The 14,564-nt window shown below is 37.9% G+C and overlaps 1 pseudogene; it reads left to right on the top strand.

The window, feature by feature from the left end:
- The first annotated feature begins 2,741 nt into the window (after positions 1-2,741).
- On the top strand, positions 2,742-3,112 carry LOC136145523 (small ribosomal subunit protein eS25 pseudogene; annotated as a pseudogene).
- The last annotated feature ends 11,452 nt before the right edge of the window (positions 3,113-14,564 follow it).

The following is a 14,564-nucleotide window of genomic DNA, read 5'->3' as shown; positions in this document are numbered from 1 at the left end:
ACAAATACCAGATGGCTGCTCACCTCTTCATGAACACGCCTAGACTACTGCTCTCAGCCTTACTTAATTAGCTATGACAACATGACTGAGTGCTAGCCAGCAAAATGTGTGTGGAAGTAAACTTCACACTTCTAGGGCTGGCCCATTAAAGTCATCCATGTTCTTTTCCCTACTACTTACTGGGTGTTAATACCCAGGGCAGCCTAAAAGCTTCAAGATGAAGGTGGCAGAGCCTCTATCAGCCTGTGTGTGTGAATGACTGTGTGGATCAAAGCACTTCAACAAACTGGAACTACCTCTACATTTCTGAACCATTAAAACACTTCAGGATTCATTTGTTTTATATATATATATATATATATATATATATATATACATATATATATACACACACATATATATATGATGCTGATTTGTTATATTAATGATGCTACCTAACTAATATAACATGATCTCTGATCTACTCCATTTTCTTCAACAGATTAGCAAATCTTCAGAAGTGTTTCATGAGCAACATCAGTGTTTCTCCAGAGCTGATAGAGATGACAATGAAGTTGGTATTCACTTAGGGCCTACATGTGTATGTGTGTGTTCAGTGGCTCAGTCGTGTCTGACTCTTTGCAACTCCATGGATGCTAACCTGCCAGGCTTCTCTTTCCATGCAATTTCCCAGCCAAGAATACTGGAGTGGGTTGCCATTTCCTTCTCCAAGGGATCTTCCCAACCCACGGATCAATAGTGAAGTGAAGTGAAAGTTGCTCAGTCATGTCTGACTATATAGTCTATGGAATTCTCCAGGCCAGAATACTGGAGTGGGTAGCCTTTCCCTTCTCCAGGGGATCTTCCCAACTCAAGGATCGAACCCAGGTCTCCCTCATTGCAGGCAGATTCTTAACCAGCTGAGCTATCAGGAAAGCCCCAGGGATCGACAGAGAAACCCATAAATGCTAACGAATTAGCAAAATACAGTAATCTTTTCTAATAAGACTGTGTAGCATAATAAGGTTTTATGGAAGAGCTGAGAATTACCTACTTTAAAAAAGTTTTCCAGCTATATTTCCTAGCCAATTATTTATTATATACCCAAGCAGTTTGAAGAAGGTTGAATAATACAATAATAATATCCAATAATGCTTTGGTGTTTTAGCAGTAATGAAATACTAAGCAGCCTGACAAGTGATGGTAAATTGCCTCTCTTATTTTGCTAGTAGAGATGTGGCAAAACAAAATCCCAGGCTGGATATTTGGGGGTGGTTCAGAAGTTCTATTTTGGAAATCTTTAGTTGTCACTCTGAATCACTGTAGCATGCTTGTTCTCAAATCTCTTTCTCCTTTGCAATAATTCACACTTCTTTAACATGTAAGAACTCTTGAATATGCTCACACATTCTAATTTATATGCTTTTCTTCAGGTACATTCAGAATAAACTACCTATGAAATGGTAGACGACCTTTTGAATTTTTCTTTTATAATAAAGGGAATCTGACTGAAGAGATTAATTGTCATTCTGGGTAATATAATATTCTGCATTTTATTTTCCGGGAGCACTCAGAAGAGAGGAAAGCAGTAAAAATTTAAATATAGCATGTCCAAGGGAATCTGCTACAATATATTGTGTTTACCATGAATATGAAATGCAAAATAATGCCTGTATATCAAGGTGACTATTTAAACCCATTTCAATGTCTGAAAAACCTTATTTCAAGTTTTATCTAATTCTTTTCTTATATGATCCAAAAATGCAGATACAAAATCAACAGAAAGATATGAAATGATGAGGCAGGTAGACATGGTTTAAAGCTTTAGTTTAACTGCAACCTCCATCTATAGAAACATTTAAATTTTCCTTATGAGGGAGAGAAGTTAAAACAAGAAGGAGAGAGGTGCTAGACATGAATGAAATTCGGCTTCTCTGTGTGTCTCAAATGCATGGTGATCACTGAGTAACTTGACTTCCCTTTCTCAGTTCAGTGGGAAAATATATTTTCATTTATTTCTGTGCAGAAACACAAATAAAATGTCATCTAAATGGCATTACTTTTATATGGATAAGCAGGTGATCTCACATTGGTCTCAGTTCAGATTGATTGTTCCATCTCTTTACTAAAGAAATACACTTAAAAGCAAATTTAGTTTAGAGCAGTCTAGCAATAATGCCTGCCTAATAGAAACAATTTCTTAGTGCCTTCAATGGGCCCTGATAACAAAGTGCATAACAGCTGCAAAAGAAGTAGCCCAATGAGCATCTTCTACTGATGGTGATTGATCCAGTCTCATAATGAAGTGAAAGCTTTTTTAGAGCCAAAGCAATTTTTGCCCACATCCTTTATCAGGAGAAACCATAATGAATCGTGTTAGTAGCCAGCATTTATTGAAAATTTCATCTTAGAATGTTGGCCAGATGTCATTATAGCAGAATTAAGTGCAGCCTGAGAGCCTTGCTATAACGTACAGAATCTCTCTTCATCACTGTTCTCAAGTTGTTTTGGGTCTGCCTCCAAATATTACAGAGAAATGAAAAGAAAAAAAAAAAAAAAACACTTTACAACTGATTTAAGTGTTTTATGCACAACACGTCTTGTATCTTCTCTTAAAAGAAATTTAATTACCTAAATTCTGTATGCTGTTTCAATGTACAAGTGTTAGTCTAATACATAAGATAAAAATATTTTTAAAACCTCACACTGGTCTGACATCTTAGCAAGGCAGCAGTGGTCACAGCTGCTCTCCCAGCTTCACTATGCCGCCCAAGGACGACAAGAAGAAGAAAGACGCCAGAAAATCGGCCAAGAAAGACAAAGATCCAGTGTACCAATCTGGGGGCATGGCCAAAAAGAATTGGTCCAAAGGTAAAATCTGAGACAAGTTCAATAACCTAGTCTTGTTTGACAAAGCAACATATGACAAACTCTGTAAAGAAGCAACTATAAGCTTATAACTCCAGCTGTCGTCTCTGAGAGATTGAAGATTCATGGTTCCCAGGCCAGGGCAACCCTTCACGAACTCCTTAGTAAAGGACTTATTAAACTGGTTTCAAAGGACCTAGCTCAAATGATTTATACTAGAAACACCAAGGGTGGAGATGCTCCAGCTGCTGGTGAAAATGCATGAACAGGTCCCACCAACTGTACATTTTGAAAAATAAAACTTCATTAGTAAAAAAAAAAAAAGCACCTCACATTGACCTCTGATGTTCCTAAAAGTATAAAAATATTTAATATAGTTTGCAACTTGAAAACTATTTTAGTAGTTTCAGATTATTCTAATGCCTTCAGTTTATTCTGAAAATGGCTTAGAATTATGTATCATTCTAAAGAGTAAATGGTATATGAAAAACATTTTCATTAAAAAAAGGTTGTACTTAATGGATTATCTAGACTAATATATTGAAACTATGTGGTATATTCTACTTTTACAATATTTCGAGTCATCAGATATAATCACTTTCCTTGATTTGATGAGTCTTAGAGAATTACTGTCAAGCTCTCTTTGGCTAAGGGATCTGTTTATATAAAACTGATTTGTAGTTTTGTAGCTAAGTAAAAAAATAAATCCATCTGCTATCTGTCATCTCACGTTTTTTATGAAAGGCTGCAGTGTGAAGCCTAGAACATATTAAAACAAATCTTTCTTTGGATGCTTCATTTTCACATATTAAACTAGAGTTTTCAGCATTTTAGATGGAATGTTGTCTCAACTGTGGTTATAAAAACCATTAATTCTCATTTCTAACATGAGTATATGTAAGTGGACTACATATATTCAGATGTGAAGCAGGTCCCTACCTTTAGACAATAGTCACAGTAGGAGAAACACTAGAAGTCAGTCCATAGAATGAGGCCTGATGAATTAGAACCCCATGTTCTACAGAGCAGAAAAGAAAAAGTAGAGCCTTCATCTGGGCCACACCTAATATGTCAAGTATATTTCATCCTCAGGTGTAATAATCCAAATTATTACAAATAGGATACTGCAACTAAGAAAGCTTTCAAGTTTAAGTATTAGCGGGACTATATTTACCCTTTTAATTTATATTTAATTGAAGGTGTTATTTGCTTTTAAAGCATTCAGTTCTACTTTTACCTAACACTGGCCATGTGAATTAAATTAAGTTCCTAAAGTGCTTGCAAAAGCTGTATTTTTTGCATATTCTAATCAATTACAGTGTTTTTGGATTAGATTAAGAAGTACAAAACCAGAAAATTCGAAAAATGTAAAAGACAATATGTGTACATTGAAATATTTGTGGTAAGGTTGGTGGTTATAAAGTTTGCTGTTAAAAAAAAAAAAAGTTTGCTGTAACTGATACATCCACACCAGATTACTTCTGCACAAGGAATTACAAACTGTCCTGAATTCAACCAGTTCGTTAATTAATTTGCTTATTATTTTTGTTCTGCTGGCTCAATAATTTTTTAGGATTATTGTGTTGGAATAGGGGAATGTATGGTTTAGATGTGTGCTAAACTATACAAAAAATAACAATTTTCAAGTATAGCTGATTAAAAAATTTAATGTATAATTTTTTACTTAGTGTTTCTATTCAACATCAACAAACTCTCTCAGTACCTGAGCACTAGGAGAATTAAGATTTACAGGTGAATCTTATAGCTCAGAGTGTGTTTTGGAAATAATGCCTCTCTGCTGAGAATAAGATAGTTTCTGGTACTGTGACTTGAGGGAATTGCTCTTTGGAGGTCTCTACAGAATGTTTCTACCAGGCAGGAAAAGGACAGAATACACTCAGGGACATACTGATCCTGCCCTGAAATGAGAGTCTGTCCCCAAAATAATAAACTCTTAGATTTAGTGTGATATAAAGTAATCTTTTCATACAGCAAACAACTCTTCTTATTTAACTCCCCCTTAGGAATGAAACACCATGAAACAAATGAATTTTCCCCCAACACACACACACACACAAAAGCCATTACATGTTCTCAGACTCATACACATATGCAGGGAAAAAAGGAATATTTTTAACAATGCCTCATTGTAAGTTAAAGGCATTACCCTAAGAGTACTACAGCACCCAGTACAAGCTGAGCAAAATGTTTCTCTGCCAGTGGATGTGTATTTTAACAGCAACCAGTGCAGTCTACTTGTCTAAAATCTGAAAGTTCACTACCAGTCTTTTCCCTTCTCTATTTAGAGCATCATATTTCTTGTACTTTTAATTTTGGCATTTCTTAGCACCTATAAAGGATAGCAGGTGGTCTCTTCTGGAACCTGAATTCTTCTATTCATGTATCAAGTAAAATCAGAGAGCTATCTTCTCTCCTCTGTATCCACTTCTAGAGGAACTTGCTTTCATGGTGAGAGGTTATTTGATGTGTCGTCTTGTTTGGTCCCTAGTGACTCCACTGAACCTTCCTTTGAGACTGTGGACCCAGAAATAAAAATCCTGTTCATGAGAAAAAATTCAAGGTGGCTGGTTTATCATGTATAAACTAATTGCTGTTTATAAGGAACTTCATTTAGTTCAGGGACTCCATATTTAAAGCAAAGTACAAAATTGATGCCATTTAAGTTTTCCACAGTATTTTGTATCTTAAGACTAAAGGCCAGAAATTAAATATTGTTGGTGTAGAGTCATTTAAAAGAATATACTGTTAACCCCTGGTAGCTCAAATGGGAAAGAATCTGCCTGCAATGCAGGAGACCCAGGTTTGATCGCTGGGTTGGGAAGATTCCCTGGAGAAGGAAACTGCAACCCACTCCAGTATTCTTGCCTGGAGAAATCCATGAACAGAGAAGCCTTGTGGGCTACAGTCCATAGGGGTGCAGAGTCGGACAAGACCGAGCAGCTAACATTTTCACTTTCACTGTTAACCTAACTTTTATCTATTTGTATAAGGGAAAAAAATCCCCATTCTAATCTACCAGACTCCTTCATACTTGCATTTCAGAATATATTTTCAAAGTATCAAATCTGGAGAAATAAGTTTCTATCATGATATCATTGTGTATATAATGGCCAATATCATGATTTAATCTATGATGTAAGATTGACTGCATTATTGCTAAATTTCTAATTCAGAGATTATTGGTTACTCCATTTCTTCTTGCCAATCTCTGAATTCCATCTCATGTTAGTGGCTTAGCTACATTTTACAGTTTCACATCTTTTCATTATTTTCTCAGTTTGAAAATAATCCAATGTGTCTGATTTTTTTCACTCCAAATTGTGTTTTATGAATTATAAATTTTGTGAATTTATATGAAAAATACAAATGCCTAATGCATCAGATAAGTCATAGATCTTGATACAAGCAAGGTCACTGCTAGATCATAAAACGATACTATTCAGAAAAAAGATTTCCCTTTTTATGAAAACGTGTGTCTGCCATGGCATCTTCTCATTTTTTTTTAATATACATATATTTATTTGTTTAGGCTGAGTGAGGTCTTAGTTGTCACACATGCAATCTAGTTCTCTGACCAGGGATTGAAACCGGACCCCCTACATTAACAGTGCAAAGTCTTAACAACTGGGCCACCAGGGAAGTCCCTTCTCATAAGTTTGAAAGAAAAAAAAAGGGGTGTTCTTTCCTCCACTGGATGAATCTTTGAGCTCAGCAAGCTAAAGGTAGACTGCATATCGTTTTCCTACTCAGCAGGGTGCCCCCACTTTACACATTGGCCAGTGACACGAAACTGAAAAATAGATTCTGTAACATGACAGAGGTTGCTTTTACAGAGGAAAAACTTCAACTCAACTCAGAGGCCCTACTGCTGGAAATAATCAGATACTTTGGAAATCTTTTTCCTCAGTTGTGTGAAAGACAAGGTGATAAAGGGGTATGCGTGCGTGTGCATGCTAAATAGCTTTAAGTCGTGTCCAACTCTTTGCGACCCCATGGACTGTGGCCCACCAGGCTCCTCTGTCCATGCTCGTTCTCCAGGCAGGAATAGTGGAGTGCATTGCCATGACCTCCAGGGGATCTTCCTGACCCAGAGATCAAACCTACATCTCTTATGTCTCCTGTGTTGGCAGGCGGGTTCTTTACCACTAGCGCCACCTGGGAAGCCTGATAAAGGGGTATAAGTCCATATAAATATATGTGTATGGGTGTAAATGTCAAGTATATGTCATTCATATATATGTGTGTGTGTGTGTGTGTGTAAGTGTGTGACAGCATAAGATGGTATACAGATGCAGGTGTAACAAGGAATTCAAGTCATGTCACTAGGGAATACTCTGGCAGTCTAGTGGTTAGGACTCAGAGCTTCTTTCACTGCAAGGGGCATGAATTCAACACAAGGCCAGGGAACTAAGATCCCTCATGCACCTCCAAGTGGCAAAAAAAAAAATATATATATATATATATATATATATATATGTATGTATATATATATATATATATATATATATATACACATATATCCACGTCAGTCATGGAGAAGACCAAGGAAGTGTGGTTCCATGAGATCCCATATATACACATACACTCACATATATGCACATATACACAAGCAATACAAACAATACACACATATGTGAAAACTCCTAGAAAAAAAAAAAAACACCTCAAATCATATTTTCAGGTTTATATCACATGCACGACACTTTTTTTCTACACAAGTCATGGTTTGATACCAGCAAACTTGATTAACAATTCCTAAGGAATAAAAATAGAATCCGAGTAATAAAATAAATTCTCACCTTCTTTTTTGTTTTCTTTTCCTTTGTGCTTCATCTAGTTTGTTTTGCCCATAGTGAGTCACGGGCAGAGGCCTTGTCCCCAGTCCTTGAGGCCATAAAGCCCAGTCCTTGAGGCCATAATTCCTAGTGAGAAACGGCTGTAGGGACCCTGCATCTCAAGAATGGTATGCATAGCACCGCCCAGGAAAGAGCGATTCAAGATGGCTGCAGGCTTTATGCAGAGACGCTGAGCCCGCCTCACGAGATTTGGAGCGAGATCTGGAGTGAGAGAAGCACAATTCAGTTCAGTTCAGTCCCTCAGGCGTGTCCGAGTCTTTGCGACCCCATGAGCCGCAGCACGCTAGGCCTCCCTGTCCTTCACCAACTCCCGGAGTTTACTCAAACTCATGTCCAATTGATTCGGTGATGCCATCCAACCATCTCATCCTCTGTCGTCCCCTTCTCCTCCTGCCCTCAATCTTTCCCAGCATCAGGGTCCTTTCCAGCGAGTCAGTTCTTTGCATCAGGTGGCCAAATATTGGAGTTTCAGCATCAACATCAGTCCTACCAATGAATATTCAGGACTGATCTCCTTTAGGATGGACTGGTTGGATCTCCTTGCAATCCAAGGGACTCTGGAGAGTCTTCTCCAATACAAAAGTTCAAAATCATCAATTCTTTGGCACTCGGCTTTCTTTATAGTCCAGCTCTCACATCCATACATGACAACCATAGCTTTGACTACACAGACATTTGTTGGCAAAGTAATATCTCTGCTTTTCAACATGCTGTCTAGGTTGGTCATAACTTTTCTTCCAAGGAGTAAGTAAGTGTCTTTTAATTTCATGACTGCAGTAACTTTGGAGCCCCCCAAAATTACATCTGTCACTATTTCCAGTTTCCCCATCTATTTGCCATGAAGTGATGAGACCAGATGCCATGATCTTAGTTTTCTGAATGTTGAGTTTTAAGCCAACTTTTTCACTCTTTAGTTCTTCTTTGTTGTCAGTCATAAGAGTGGGGAGAAGCACAGCTGGGGCTAGAGGTGAGAACTTTGCCCCAACCTCTATCAAGAGACTGCCATCAAGCAGCCCCACCCACAACTGTTGACTGAAAGTCCTTGCTCTAGAACCTGGGCTCAGATCGCTCCATTCTTTAATCAAAGAATGAAGCTTTCCTGCACTGGGAACTGAACTCAGTCTCTTTCTGGTGGCTTAATGCCTGGCAGGAGCACCCTTGTTGGGGCCTGACTCAAAAATAAATTTCACTGGAAATTTGGGAATGAGATTTCTTTCCTGGTCCACAAAGATTGAAGAACCAATTGATGATAGTAGCATTTGTCATGTCGGTAGCGATATGGAATTTTGGTATTATTCAGTCAAGTGAAGTGGCATGTGGAAAAGATATTTGCTACCTGTGATCAACGGCTTTTATGTTAACGTATTTCTTTTTTGTTTAGAAATGTTACGTTGAATATAAAAGCTATTGATTACAAGCAGAAAATGTACTTACCAATTACTGCCTTAAAGAGGAAGAATGTAAAGTGCTCTCAGGCTGAAGTGGTTACAGTTGGTGGCTCACAATGAACCACCACACCTGTGTTTCTCTGTTCACATAGCATATCAGAGAGCTTCCAGATTTCTCTTAAACAAATGCTTGCATGTTGTTTTTGTGTTTTGTTTTGTTTTCTTTTCTTTTAGCTTAAAATCCATGGTAGAGTTTCAGCAAAAATAAATAGGAAAACGTGAGGCAGGGATGCCTGCCGAGAGATTGGCGGTCTAAAGACCCTGCTATGTAATCAGCTAGGGCAGTTAGTGACTTTTTACAGCTTCAAAGCTGCACTTTTTCAGAGGCTGAATTTTTCAGCCCATGCATCCTGCCCACAATTTAAAAGAATGCCAAGGATACTGGATGGCTGCTTTGGTAAACAATAACTTTAAATATCGCAGTTGATCTAAGCCACACTTCAACTTTACATTCAAATGAGCAAACACAAATATGCTCTCCTAAATTAATAGATTCTGTGGTCTACTTACACACCTTCAATAAACCTACCATCTTTGCACTCAGTAATCAGCCTATAATGAGTAACCTCACCCCTTACTGCCCTTCTCTTTGGGAGAGAAGAAAGATCTACTCAAAGTCTCCATACCCACCTTATTGATTGCCTTTCCAAGCCACAATGAATGTTTTTCTCAGTTGGCGTTCCATTTAAATGTTGTATACTTTTGGCAGTGCCATTAACAGCTCCCCAGAGGGCATACCATGCTTAAGAGAAGGGCAAGGCTGCCCAAAGAAAGATGAGAATGAATAATCTAAAGTTGCTACCCATAAACCCTGGGGCCACTCCAGGACTAATTTCTAACTAACAAGCAGCACTTTCAGATTCTGCTGTGTTTATCACATGCTGCTGCATTTCAACCCAGAGTTTTCTCTCAATACTCATTTGCTCTCTGGCACAAAATAATTGCTCTATGTAGCAGTCAGGCTCTGGAAACTTGTAAAGATGGAGCTATAGAACCCTAATGTAATAATACAGATTTTTTTTTTTTTTTTTTAAGAAATCATCTTTTCACAGAAACTCTATCATTCTCCAGAAGACACTCAGGACAATGGTGTTCTATGACACCCTGTACCTCCTCAGAAACAAGGAAATCCTTTTCTACCTTTCAGTAGCTTACAAATATTAATGTATCTGAGATGTCCTTACTTGCCATCTGGCTTTCTGACAGGCTTTGGGTTTTAAATCAAGCATGAAGCATGAAAAGTTGTAAATAGTAAAAATTTGATAAAGCAATCCTTTAATATTTGTATTTCATTTTCTTTAGACAATGTGTTGGATAAATTAAATTAGGACTTCAACACATCTCTTCTGACTTACAGGGAGATTTGCACCTTTCTCAAAAGTTTCTTTGCTCTTAAACAACTGCTGGATCATAAGACTAAAGTAATTTCTTTAGAATTGTTGTTCAATTCAGACCATTGTGTAAAGATACTTTAAATCATTAAAAGGTTTATACTTGATGTATAAAGAAGAATGGGGGGGGGCAGAAATGAACTATTACATTTAAACTGGAAATAGAGACTAGTAATAGAAAGTAGATTTATCCTGGTGTGGAAAAATCTAATACACCACAGCAGCTAAGCAATATTCATTTTTATGGGATAGTATACAAAATATATAAACCATTTGTTTGAGATAGAGATTGAACAAAGAACATATTATCTTCATGGCTTTCCTCTACATGGGTAGTAATTTTTTAAGTGAAATGAGCAGACCTATAAACCAGTAGAAATATCAAAGTATTTCTCTGAAAACTATTTTTTTTAAAGCATCTAAACCCCTTATACTGAACCTACTAGAAATACATAGAAGTAAATAGGAATTATTTTGTAAGCTTTCTTTCTCTCAACCTTCAGACATTGCAATTCCATTGAGAAACAATGGTAAAAATACCAAAGCAATTTTTAAAAATGTTTCTATGGCCTTAGTGAGTCTCCTAAAGCAGGAATCTTCTTATATCTCAAAAGAGATTGAGGTTTTGAAACACTCTTATCAACTTTTTAGATCAGAGATGTTATACACACAGACTAGCTTTGGGGCATCACTGAGTTTAACTGATTTGAAGGAGGCTTGTCAACTGCAGACTGAGAGCGGCTGTTTCCAGAGTCACGACTGCATTTCCAGCAATGATTTCTACCCTTTACCTACCATGCACCGCTTATTAAATACAAAACCCACTGCCCTGAAGAATTTGTTCACAATCCCTACAACAGTGGCATCTGCAGAGGGGAGCTCCAGCCACTTGAAACTCATTAAAACATACTTGAGATTGACAGTGAGTAGAGAACATCTGTCAGACTTGGCCAAGATTTCAATCAAGTGTGATGTTGCTGTGTTACTTGACTACATTGACTTAATAAATGAGTTGGCTGCTGTCAGCACAAGGGAAGTTGGGTTGTAATTACTACCCTGTCCTTTCCTCTATTTTCTGAACCGTTCTTTCACTTAAATGTTCATATTCTACGTGAAATGTATGAAAATGAATTTGATGGAATAACATACCATTTAGAAAAGGAATAGAAAGTTCATTTTCAGCTGACTGAATTTAACAAGATGACCACTTCTTTAATGAGCTTGCAAGCCTATAGCCTTGAAAAGATGGATAAAATCGCACTCTCTCCCCTCTACAGAAGTGTCTCCAACTGCAAGTCTGGAAGAATGAAGTCTTTACTTTGATGTGTAGATTGAATGGCTATATTCAATGCCCCAGTATATGCAATTTGGGGAGAAATCAAAAGCATTTCTCAATAACAAAAGAGCTGTTGATCTTCAATAAATAACACCCTACGTTATGTGGCATTGTAAGCCTTATGTTTATATTTCACACTTAATCCCAGAACAATCCATTTTGCAGATGATTAAACAGAGACTCAAAGAAATTCACTGATCTACCCTAGTAACATAATTACTAAGCAACTGAATGGGGATTCCAAGTCTAAATCTGGAGCTTTTCCACTATGTTGTGTTTGCTATGTTTGCCTTTTAGAAATGTTTGATGAGAGCTCAGATTTAAGTACAAGACATTGGCTCTGATCACTATTATTTCCAGGGGGTGGAAAGTAATTATTGTTTCTGCTGACAAGATAGCACTATCTGCTTAAAGATGGAAGGATATGAAATTTAGTTTTAGAAGCCAGGCAAGTTCAGCAGGATTTAAAAGAAATGATCACAGTTCAGTGAGCCAAAAGCTGGACTCAGAGCAGAAAAACTTATTCTGATCTCTTCATCTGGTGCATTGGGACATCCATTTAGCAGACCTGGTAAATCTGAGATCAGCAACCAGTGGAGCTGAGTCTTCACATGCCTGGGAAAGCATAGGCTGACCACCACGAGCTACACACCCAGGGCTTATGATGGTATACAGTCGCTCTATTTTGGTGGTGTTTACACAGAGAGAGTGGACAGAAGGTCTCTTAAAATGAAGGGAAAGATGTCTCTTCACACTTTAAACTTGCTTCCTCCATGGGTACAGCATTAGCCACTGTACCCAGAAAAAAAAGCTAACCATGTATACATTAATTATACTTTCTGATTTTCTCAGTATCTCCCTTTGCCCATTGCCAGTGATTAAAACTGCACACTGGCTCAGATTTAACAATTACAGCCCCCAAGTTTAATTAATGTTAAGCCTCCATTTCTGATACCTCCACTGATCTAGAGCTTAAACTCACTGAAACTCTCCAGTTTTGATGCCATTACACTGTCAGCCTGCAGGCACTCGGTGGTTGGATAAAGTCTGTATTATAAATAGGATGTCTTTATAAAGACTGTCCCCTACAGAAGGTTGAGATGAGCCACATAGCTAAGATTATCATAGTGTTAGTAAAAATAGGTCAGCCACACATAAATGTGTGAATTCTCTTTCCTCTGAACTCCCTTAGCATTTTATTTTTATCATTCATATGGCACTTATCACTTTCTACCTTGTATGATAATTATTTGTATGGTGGTTTTCTCTCTCTTACACTAAGATCAAAAAATTCATATTGTTCTTCACAAAACAACACAGTGCCTTGTACACAGTTGGCACTTGTTTGGTGTTATTTGTTTAACAGAGCTCTAAAAATAACCAGGTAAGGATTACATTAATGTTTAAAACCTACCTTTATTTCTGGTGGGTGGAGCTAGATTATGTCCCTCTGATGGGCAGGGCCATTTCAGGTGGCGTGTTTTGGGGTGTTTGTGAACTTAGTATGATTTTTTGTAAAGCAAATATACTCCAATTAAAAAAGGGAAAGAAACCACTTGAGCCAGGAGTGTGAACTAATCATTCCAGAGACATTTTCAACATTTTCAGACTTTTAAAGATGTTTTTTTATGAATGTTTTACATTTGTGTGGCAGCCTTTGTTGTTGTTCAGTTATGCAGTCATATCTGACTCTTTGAGACCCCATGGACTGCAGCATACCAGGCTTCCCTGTCCTTCATTATACCCCAGAGTTTGTTCAGATTCATGTCTATTGAGTAGAAAATGCCATCCAACCATCTTATCTTCTGTCACCCCCTTCTCCTCCTGTCCTCAATCTTTCCCAACATCAAGGTCTTTTCCAATGAGTTGGCTCTTAGCATCAGGTGGCCAAAGTACTGGAGCTTCAGCTTCAGCATCAGTCCTTCCAATGAATATTCAGGGTTGATTTCCTTTAGGATTGACTGGTCTGATCTCCTTGCTGTCCAAGGGACTCTCAAGAGTCTTCTCCAACACCACAGTTGAAAGCATCAATTCTTTGGCGCTCAGCCTTCTCTACAGTCCAGCTTTCACATCTGTACATGACTACTGGATAAAATAGTGTTAAAGTTTATCATTAACATTTTTAAAAATAGCAAATATAAAACATACTTTTATAAGAAGCATTTGACTATTGAACTGAACTTCCTTGGAACATTTGGCCTCCTGTTCTTGTGTTTTCTTTTCAGGAGAGGCCACAGTCACACATATGCACCACACACTCACTGCTCCAGCTGGGCTGAATTAGTTCTGACTCTGTGCTGTCTTTTACCTTCAGGTTTCCTTTATCTCACTGAGAGACACTCTTTCCTGTTATATAACTTTTTTACTAACTGCAAAACTGACTCCTGCTTCAGTCTCCCTCCCTTTGGAAATTTTCCCTGACCCTGTAAAACCATCCCACTACATCTTGATGCTTCCTCCCTGAGCCATGAGAGAAGCCCTTTCATCGCACAAATCACACTTAATTTGCTCAACACAGGCAGTGAGGATGGGTCTACGAGATCTCAGGGCTACAGCTAAGTTCCAAGGAAACCAGGGCAACCAGACCTGGCCCAGCAGTGGGTTCTGAGTACTCTCCGTGAATGACCTATTTATTGCAGGGTAGGCACTGCCGTTTATGTGAGTC

Source organism: Muntiacus reevesi, chromosome 13 (genome assembly GCF_963930625.1).
Source record: "Muntiacus reevesi chromosome 13, mMunRee1.1, whole genome shotgun sequence".
NCBI lineage: Eukaryota > Metazoa > Chordata > Mammalia > Artiodactyla > Cervidae > Muntiacus > Muntiacus reevesi.
Note: the sequence above shows the minus strand (reverse complement) of the source record. Positions and strands in the feature narration are given on the sequence as shown.